The sequence below is a fragment of the Theobroma cacao genome, chromosome 1 (genome assembly GCF_000208745.1).
Source record: "Theobroma cacao cultivar B97-61/B2 chromosome 1, Criollo_cocoa_genome_V2, whole genome shotgun sequence".
Taxonomy (NCBI): domain Eukaryota; kingdom Viridiplantae; phylum Streptophyta; class Magnoliopsida; order Malvales; family Malvaceae; genus Theobroma; species Theobroma cacao.
Window position 1 is genome coordinate 24,366,871 of NC_030850.1, and position 11,003 is coordinate 24,377,873.

The 11,003-nt window shown below is 32.1% G+C and overlaps 2 long non-coding RNA genes across 2 annotated transcripts in view; one reads left to right on the plus strand and one right to left on the minus strand.

Moving 5' to 3' along the window:
- On the minus strand, positions 2,801 to 4,350 carry LOC108662291. Its single transcript, XR_001928170.1, has 3 exons — positions 4,121 to 4,350; positions 3,745 to 3,819; positions 2,801 to 2,970 (listed from the first exon to the last, which is right to left on the minus strand). It is a non-coding gene; the product is annotated as an uncharacterized LOC108662291 (long non-coding RNA).
- LOC108662260 overlaps positions 5,321 to 11,003 on the plus strand; it is a 21,918-nt gene continuing 16,235 nt past the window's right edge. Inside the window, exons 1-2 of the long non-coding RNA XR_001928080.1 lie at positions 5,321 to 5,359; positions 6,042 to 6,117. This is a non-coding gene — a long non-coding RNA (uncharacterized LOC108662260). The remainder of the gene's footprint in view (positions 5,360 to 6,041; positions 6,118 to 11,003) is intronic.

Genomic DNA, 11,003 nt, shown 5'->3' on the forward strand with positions numbered 1-11,003 from the left:
TGAATATGTGTATGCAATGTAAATTGCTAAATACATGACTGGTATAGTGCATGTATATTATTATCGATAATGCCATTGTGTTTTGGCTATGTTCACACTCGGGAAAAGGTGTGTGTGTATGCATGATATGATAAATTTGTTAAGCAAAGGTAAATGGATAGGCTTGCTTGGGCTTAGTGAGCTATGCTCATTGAGCTCATGCGCCGGCCATGGCCCGGAAAATTAGGTCGTGACACTTATGACTTAGTATTGATTATCATATATGTAAGGCTATACTTAAGGATAAATAATTTAGAACAATTCGAAAATAAAATGAGATGTAATGTAAATATAAATATATAAGCTAAGCATCTCGTACTAGCAAAATATAAATCTATATTTCCCAAACATAAAATAAAATATTCGACCACAGGCCCAAAACCAAAACATCTTAACTTGGCAATGATGCCTTGAAAACATTCAATGTTCAAAAATTATTTATTATTCCACACTCTAATCTAAGCCGACAAGCTTAATCTCCATAAACTAAGGTTCTCAACTTCATGCTCTTATTCTTCACTGTTCTTTGTCATTAGTTCCTTCAATATGTCATACACATTAAAACCATTAATAAAGATTAAGGTGTTAAATACCAAGTAGTGAAAAATAAATCATCATATGATTTAAACTTGATGTGGAATCTTCCTTTTGTATCTTCCCTTTGATGGATTCATGATAATCCCTATAATTACACTTCCAATGCCCTAGTTTGCTGCAAAAATGGCATTTGTCATTGTCCTTTTTCACTCATTCAATAGGCTTTATACCTTTCGAAGATGATGCCTTTTCACCTTGTCTTTCTTAGAAAATTTTCTTTTGTTATTTTTATTTTTCTTAGAAAAGACATGATTAATTAAAGACTTCTCCTTCACAATAGTGATCTCAGCTTGTGTGAGCATATTTAATAAGTCTGATAGGATTACCTCAATTTTGTTCATGTTGAAGTTCAACACAAACTATGAATAGCTCTCTAACAGCAAAAAGAGTACAAGGTCTATGTTTAAATCATGATCCATAACCCAACCCAATTATTTAAGTCGAGTGATAAATCCTATCATTTTAAGTACATGAGTCTTTACTAGGCTTCCCTTAGACATCTTATATCGGAACAATTCCATTGAAATGTCAAATCTCTCTATGCGCTTTCCTTATCAAACATTTCTCTAAGGTTGAGGATAATATCTAGGGCATTCATAGCTTCATATTGCTTTTAAAGATCTGAAGCCATACTAGCCAACGTCACTCACGTGGCTTGATCGATATCATCCATATAAACTCTATAGGCTTATTTTCCTCATTTGTAGCATCATCACTAAGTTCCACAAGAACTAAACCATCTACGGCATAAGCCTTTTTCTCTTGTTTCAAGACAATCTTGATATTGTGAAACTAGTCAATGAAATTTGGGTCTATCAACTTATTTAAATCAAATATGCTTCTAAGTGACAAATTGTTCGCCAAGATCAATTTATATCTTATATAAACCAACATATATAAAGCTTAGTTATTAATGCAAATTATGTCATCTTAAAGATAAGGTTTTAGAATCTTAAATGATTATTCTCAATATTTTATCAAAATAATAGCACTCTTTTAATATTTTGAGAAATTTAACCTTTAAACTTCTTATTGAGCTTGGACCCTTTCATCCCACCCTGACCTTGAGTGACTCAACAAGTCATAATTAAATGAATTATGTTGTTAACTTGGCTTACCAATTGTATCTTATACAACTCTTAAATCAGTTAGGTGACAAGTCCTTGTCTAAATGTATCAAATACATTTTGCCTAATTATGCCTCTAATACTATGCGGTCAAGTGTGACACATCTGAACAACATGGTACCAATTGAGTAAGACTCATCAATAACTCAAACGTACTCGTGTAAAAGTTTGTCATTTAGTGACTCAACAAGCCTCCAATTAAAAAAGTAACTTGGTTATCTTGTTATGTGGTGGAAGGTAACTTTTTGACTCAATATATTAATGAAGGATTTTATTTATTAATTTATTAATTAAGGTCTCATTCATTTTACGTTGTTGACGTGCATAACATTTATCGCATTTCACATATATATATATTGAAAAATAAATCTATCACATACCGACTACTAGGATGATTATGGACTTTACTAATTTTAATTTCCTCAAGCCATTAAGGAAATTAGTTGATCAAATTCCTAGGGGATTTTACAAACATCGTCTTGAAGCTTTGCTTGTAATCTCCTTGAATCTCCATGGCACCTTTGGATCTCCATTTTCAAGTTACAAAAATTTTCTTATGTAACCCTAGTTTTATACTTTGATGTAGCTAATTACATTTTATAATTAAAAAACCTCGAGTTACATTCAAGGAGAGTTAAGTGAGAAAAGAATTTTACAACCCTAGAGAAAAGAAGAGTAAGGTAGAATGCGTAGACCGTATTTCAAAATAAATACCATGAGAAATAAATTTAACTATCAATGACTTAATCTTCTAAGGTCTAACTCCATAATGTCACAGCCCAAATCTCGTGCCATGACCGACGCATGGACCCAATAGGCATGGCCCACTGAGCCCAAGCAAGCCTTTCTATGAAAACTTGTTCATTAGACCATCTGTCCCTCATTTACATCTAAAGTTCTTAATTCATAGTTTTCAAGAATAATTTCTTCCCAAGAATAAATCATGGTAACCGAACATATACCATTCATAAAATAATATTACCATTTGCCAACCTGTGGTGACATTATCATGCAAATAAAACATGCAGTGTTTACAACAAATCTCATGAATTACATTTAAATAACCTTACACACATACAAAAGACCATGACTATCAGTGGAGTGACTCTGCAGTGGGTACTATCATAGAGTGTCTTGGTAAACCTACCGTACGATGAACAGGAGGAAGCACCTCTACCTAGGATTCAACTACCTTCAAACCTGAAAACTAAAACATGAAGTTGAAAAGAATGAGTATAAACCCAATGAGTAAACATAGGAATGAAACAAGCAAACGATACGGAACATTTTCGAAAATATGATGCATTCATTTTAAAACCATGCAATTTGTATATCATAAACAACTTGATACCATGTTGACATTTAACTCATTTTAAAACACTTAGGAAATTCAACTTTCAATAATCAATGCAATCGCATTTCATTTTCCAAATATCCCTACTCTACAGGGTAGGTACATAGAGGTGTAAGAATTCATGTATACATTTTGTGTATATATATATATATATTTCAAACATTTATCAAATATATCAAGATCATTCCCACACTAGTCAACATGGCTCAATGCATACAACCATTATCCTCAACTTAGCTCATGTGCACTCCCGCACTGCACATAACTGATATCCTCATGTGCACTCCTACACCGCATATGGCAAATATCATGTACACTCCCACACCACATCATCACCAGCATGTGCACTCCCACACAACACACCACTAGCACCATCACGTGCACTCCCACACCACACATGCACGGTTATAGTTATCATACAACATTATCATTCAAGGCATAACATACATATCCACATAATATAGGAACACATGGTTTCATTATATTACACATTTCATAGCATAAAAACATTTCATCAAGGGCTTGTTCCCATGCACATTTTAAAGAAAAAACCAATAAAATATTTCAAGTGATTCAATCAAACACATATGCATTTATCCCAAAACATTTTAATGCAAGTTCACTCACCTTGGTAATGCCACCTTACAAAATTAGCACCAATAAGGCTTTACTCCAAGTTAAGTCTTGAAGTAACATTAAAACCTATATTTGCCAATAAACAAAAATAGCTTCAAATATATCATAAATTTGAACTCAATAATTCTAATAAACACACACTAGATAAACTACATTCTAGCCTAATATTTAACCTAGAATTCTAGTCTAATTCACAACCCACTATACCAACTATTTTAATTTAAAGATTGTTTGCCTTAGTGAGCTTGGAGGCATAAAGATAAACAAAAACATAATATTTCCAAGAAAAATATTTAAAGAAATTAGGAAATAAAATCTGAAAATATATCCCATAAATTTCTAAAATTCAAAAGTTGAAAATATATACCTTTTGGCTTTAAAAATCAAGATCTGAAGCTAAAAATTCAAGTGTTGATGAAGATGGAGTAGAAGTAGAAAATGAAAGGAAAAAGGAGAGATTTTTCTTTCTCTCTCCTAGGGTTTGGTTGTGCTAAAAAATGGAGTTAGAAACTGTGGGTTTGGTGCACAATAGGGTAGGAAAAGGAAGAAGTAAGAAAAGAAAGGAAATGAAAAGAAATGAAGGAAAAGAAAATGAAAAAATTTGATTTTTCATGGTAAAGTGAAAATGGCATTGGAAGCATGAAGAAGAAGAAGAAAATGCCTTTTTGGGTGGATAAGAACCGGTCATGGAAGAAGAAGATAAGAGTCAAAGCTTCTTTTGGAAGCTTTGACCAAGTTAATGGCAAAATTACCATTTTTCCCTCCAAGATTTTCCCTTTTTTAATTAAGTCCTCCCACAATCTTTTATTTCCAATTTCTTTCTATTTTTTCTACTTAACACTTGTATGAATAAAATATCAAGTTCACTGTCAAGCCCAACTCTACAATATATTTATTATGCCATTCCTACATAAGAATGCATGTTTGCTTACTTGGGTATCTCGAAAATCGTTAAAGGACAGCAATGTACCAAATGGTACAATTAAGTTGAATTAAGCCTCGAACTAGTCCAAATAGAGATTTTAAGATGAAATTAAGAATTTTAAAACTCCAGAATGACTTAAAATGGTGATTCGAAATTCGAGGACCGATTTGGAGTCAAATTCAAATTTTCATGACCTAGGGCAAAATGGTCATTTTGCCACCCGAGGTTAAGATGTGAGTGTTGGATGAAATTTTTGACTAAGATTGATCATTTGGAGTATAATTTGAGTTTGAGAAGTGAAGAATTTTAATTTTGACATTTTTTTGAGCATAGGGGTAAAATAGTCATTTTACCACTCAAGGGCAAAATTGTAATTTTACACCACCCAACACTTGTCCATCACATGAATTTTACCCAATATTATCATGGATAATTGAGGAAATTTAAGTGGTGGAGATAGATTGCTTAATGGCTAAGTATGACCTATGGACCAATGGAATGGTGACATGTGTCAAAATCTCATCCATTTATATTTTACTTTAAAAATCAGCACATAAACTCTCCCAACTCATTTCTCATGGCCGGCCATAGCAAGAACAAAGGAAGAAAAGAAGAACAAAAGCCCTAGGTGGAAAAATTCAAGGGAAAAGTGTGAAAATTCAAATAATCAAGCAATCAAAGGTAAAATTTCTTGATATTGACTTGTGATCTACCTTTCCCATGCATTATTTTGCATTTTCCATGGTTGAATCACAAGATATCATGAAGGATTCATGGCTGACCAAATTTAGAGAGAGATGATTTGATGCTTGATTTGGTTAGATTTCAATATATTTTAGTGTTTTTAGTTAATTAGTGATGTGTAGCATGAAAATCAAGCAAGAAAAATTCATTTTCTCCCATCACCCATCATTGGCTGAATTTTCCATGTAGAGTGTGGATGATGATTTTGATTTTATTTCAAGTGAATTGGTTAGGAAATGATGAATTACGGTGAGAAAATCAAGTAGAAAAAATCATAGTATTGATGTGCCCACTATAGCCGAAATTCTCAAGAGAAAATGTGAGGATGATTTTTGCCATATTTCAAGTTATTTAATTTGTGTTTGATGATTTGGAGTATTGGGAGAAAAATGGAATTACTTGGAGTTAAATTGGACATATTGGCCAATTAATCGAGTGATAGATCGAATTAGGCCAATACCGTTTTATTTAGGTACACAATTGAATTTGTGTAGAACATCGTGTTTAGACGATAATCCGAACAATTTGCATTCCATTTCATGCATTAGTAAAGAGCTTGAAATAGATTTATAATGGTATGACATAGTATACTGAATTATGTGTCGTGTATTGTATATAGGTGGTGAGCCCTCTAACAAGGGTAAAGACGTTGTATCAAAGGACTGAGAATATGAGTATTTCAAACTCCTAATACAGTGAGTAATCTTATTATCGTCTTAATTATCTAAAGTAGTTTTTATTGATTTTTTTGTGATTTTATGAAAAATGAGTTTAAATAACAAATCTTTATGTTTTATAAGCAAAATGTGATTAAATGAAATGATTTTATAAAATTGTCTTGAAATTGAATGATGGTTTTAGAAAATGGAGTAATTGGAGACTAAATTGTTGTGTTATAAATCATGTTTTGAATTGAATGGCTTATAATAATATTGGCATGAATGTTTGATTTGGTAAATATGTTGAAAATGTATGAACTGTTAATTTGCCTTGAGAGGCTATAAAATAAAATAATTGCCATATCATGGTATCGTAAATTTTATTAAATTGGTGGGTTATAAATTAGTTGCTGTAGTGGACGGGTTCCGTGGACCAGCCTATTAGAGGGGCACGGTAACCCTATTATATTCATACCTGAATATGAGAGACGCGATTGGATAACTCTTGAGGTTAAGACTTTAGAGTTCACTTCAGCCAAACCACCACGTGAGGGTGAACTCATTCAACGCCAAGGAATGACTATGTTTTCAAAATAAAAACATAATTTATGTGTACATAACTTTTTAACAGTCTTGGCGGACTCGGTTGGGATAGCCCTCGATCAAGGTATCCCTAATAACTGAGTATGAGAATGATTTTGGCATGAGCCAAAGTTTTAAGAAATTCATAAGCCATGTTGATTACTCGATTTATATGAATTGATTTTATTTTGTTGAAATGAGTTGAAAGGTGATGAATTACAGTATGTTAAACTATTTTATCTATCTCCATTTACTCAGCTTTAGATATTTTAGATGGTATTTCTTTACTCACTGGGATTATATAATCTCACCACCCTCTTTTCCACCCATTTCAAGCTTAGGATAGTCGGTAGATAGCTCATTTTGTTGAGGGCTACAGTTGGATTTGCATTCTCCAAACTGTAGGTTCACAGTCTTTCTTACTTTTAGTTATTCGGGAGCCCACTGGTTATTGTAAATTAAATTAAATACTCTGCCTTACTGTATTACAGTATATATGAATTTATTTTGCTTTTACGCTACAAAAATTATTTACTTATAACTCTAAAAATTTTGTTTTATAAGAAAATAGAATATTTTATTGAATATTTCTTTTATTTATTTTTTATTTTTTTATTATATCCTAATAATCATAATTTCATTTTAAATGAAGGTTTTAGATGTTTAAACTTATCTTTGATTATGAATTATGTGTTTTGTACTCGTATACTACATTTTTAGCGAATTTTTGATATTTTTGAGGAAAAATGACCAAAATGTCCCTGTGAGAAAAAAATTGTTTTTCTATTGTTTTGATTTGAAAATAGTTTATAATCTCTCAAAACATAATTTTAGTGACTAAAACTCATAGGAGAAGTGAGAAAAACTGATGTTAAGCCTTGCGAGATTTCGATTGATATTCCAGGTAATGAATGTCTATCGAGACGTCACGGCAGTTGTCACGGGCTCAATAGGAGTTCCAGGTCATGACATTCACACTTCAACGCGGTATGACTATAATATTTAAATATATACTTACCCGCGCTAGCTTTAATAAAGACACGCGGGCCCCACTAATGTCATTTTTCTCTGAAATTCCCTTGTTCTTCTTCTCCCTCACTTAGATTTACTATATATTCCTCCTTCATGACCAATTTCGACATAGAATAAAATATTAATATTTTAATAATATTTTATTAATAAAATATTATTTTATTCTAAAATTTTTCATGTGTCTCCTTAGTACCCAAAATGTCTTATTATGCTTTGATTCACTTTCGAATCACTTTTTATCTTGCGAATTTATCCTCAATAAAAATATTATTATTTAATTATTATTCCCTCGCGTGTAAATTATTTTACTCTAGAATATTTCTTTCACCCGTCACCGCTCTTTGACTCTTAAATTCACGTCAATTAGCAATTCGTCTTATCGATATGGTTATGTTGACTACTATACGGGGGTACGGGATATTATAATCTCCTCCACTTAAATAGAATTCGTCCTCAAATTCAAGTCGGTGTCGGGCTATTAATCTCATTCTATGATCTTATTCCGTTCTTTCCTTATAAGGAATTTTGATTTATTCATCTTGTTTACCTCTAGTTCGAATAGAATATCTCACTTATGTCTGTTATCATCTTTTAGAATCAAATCAGTAGTACCCTTCACGATCATCATCTCTTATTTTAAGACGTCAAGTATGCCGTTATCACTATCATTAAATTTGAACCATAACTCCATCTTAATCATACCGATTTTGATCACATTTTATACTTGCTTATGTGTACCTAATCACCATCTTATTACTTCATTCCTTGTCAACCTTTTAGACATTCATTCATTCATTTTAGCCCTATACACTATTATATAGCTTACAACATTATAAACATGCCATATTCATTCCTGTATGTACTTTGAACGTTGGGGGAGGTTAATGCCTTCAATTATTCCCACATACATCATGTATATCTTGCATTTATGCAACTTCAGTCTTCTTAATCATATTAGTCCATCTTGTATGGCTTAACCACGCTATAGATTACATTTCCTTGATATCATTTCTTTGACTATTTCTTCAAAATTTCTTATATCAACATAGCTCAACTTCTGATGGGATTTCTTATCGTTGTACTATCTATACAACTCATCAAATATTGAGTTCAAATCTTGAATCACTAAGAACAATTCTTCACTTTAGTTAGGCACATCACTAACTCCACACATACGTATGCACACACACATCTAAATGTCAACATTCCTCATTATGTGTAGGGATCCTTGTGTTCAAGTGCCATCAGACTAATTTCTCTTTGTTTGTTCCCATCCATAACCAAGATTCAATATAATAATTCTCATAGTTTCTGTCAATGTTCTCATATTTTATCTATGAACATTGGGGTACAATCAATTTCAGATTACCCTTTTTAGATGTTTAAATTATCAATCCACTTGCGTCTTACCTTAAGTTATTCCTTATGTAATCCATACGAATTCTCATTATGCCTATGCATAGCTTCACATCCTTTTCATGCTTATACTCATTTCTTATCATTTCCAGTTATATGGTTAAGTTTCATTGTACTATATATATCCTTGCATTACAATGTCATTAATCACACCTCACTTACTAAATGTCATTTTCATTAAATTGCAATCCAGGATGCCTATATACTTTATAATCTCCTTGATCCATCAAAGATTCATCTTTACTTGATCATTGCATCTTATGCAATACCATAATCCCTAAAAGTCATCCTTATTTCTCAATTATGTTTCATGCGTCTAACATATATATTATATCCTTATTGCATTTTGATATTAACCAGTCACTTAAGACTTAAACTCATTCGAATCATGCATGACACATGCATTTTTAAATTCTAATTTCCATCATACATTAGGAGGTTTTCATTATTTGACTTCATTATCAAGGGTACCTTCAATTGTCTTTTGTACCATCATTTCATACTAATATAACACCATTCTCCCTTAGCCAATTTACAATTTGTACTTGATATTGCAAGACTTGAAATAAGGTTTTTCTCAAGTACTTCTCAATGTCAAAAGGAATATCACTTTTAGCTTACAACTTCCTTTTTGTAACCACGTAACTTAATGCTTGTTTTCATAAGATTCATAGTAGGATTCGTCTTGAGTATTTCATTGTGGATGCTTACCTTGGACTTATGTCTCACCGTATATGATCACTTAACCCGTGGTTTAGCCATTAGGCTCCTTAGAAAGTTTCAAAATCCCACATATTATACTTGTGGTGTATGATTGGTAATTCCTTCTCAAGGATGTTCATGCATTCCCAAAACACTTAATCTCTTATTTGCTCTTTAACATTCCGAGCATATCATTCCAAAAAAGCATACACTTATTCACCAAGATATTTGAATGCATGCTCATCTATTCATACTTCAATTCATCTTCATGGGTTTCTAGCATGCCACATAATTGGCCTTGTGTTGTTACTAATCCTCCTCATTCAACTAAGTCAAGAGAAGATTTGTAAATCCTCATAGCAATACTTTATATTAACTCATTTGCTATGCCACCCTTATAATCCTTTATTCACAATTTCATCACTTGGTATTGACATCCCTTGTCAATGTCTCATACATTCATATAACTTTTCACTCACTTTCTCCTTAGCCTTTAACAAGGCTTAATCTCTTGTCTCTTTTATTTCTTAGAATTAGACTTTATTCAACATATTATTTTTCTTAATACTTCACATGGTAGTTTATCTCAATGTAGCTATCTCGAGAACTCTCTAACTTCTCTTTTACTCACATGTCAATATATAAGGCAATAAAGAAACTTTTCAATTCACTCGTATAAACACTTTCCCAACACTTTCAAAACTCCAAATAACAAAGCTCAACATCAAGACCAATGACCATAATTCAACTTGTGAGTTTCATCTTCATGCCACTCACAATTTGCTCGTGTTTTCTAGCCATGAAGGGTTTTTAGTGCTGCGGTATTGGGTAGTCAATGTTGTGGCATTGTAGCTGTTAGAAATGGGGTGGTTTTAGTGCTGTGGCTACTGGAAATTTCTTTGTCAATGCTAATTGTCTACATTTGAGGTTACTACATTGATCATCCTCAACCATTTGGTTCTCCTTTAGGCCTATGTCACAATTTCCATAACTATTCATATTCTCCTTTACTTATCACATACACTAGGCCTAGTCAATACTTTCAACACATTTTATCCTCTAACACTTATCATCAATTATTAAGTCCCACCTTAGGACATCCTTTCCATATTGTATAATGACTTTACAATATATATATATATATATATATATATATATATGTATATACACCACACACATAATTATTCTAC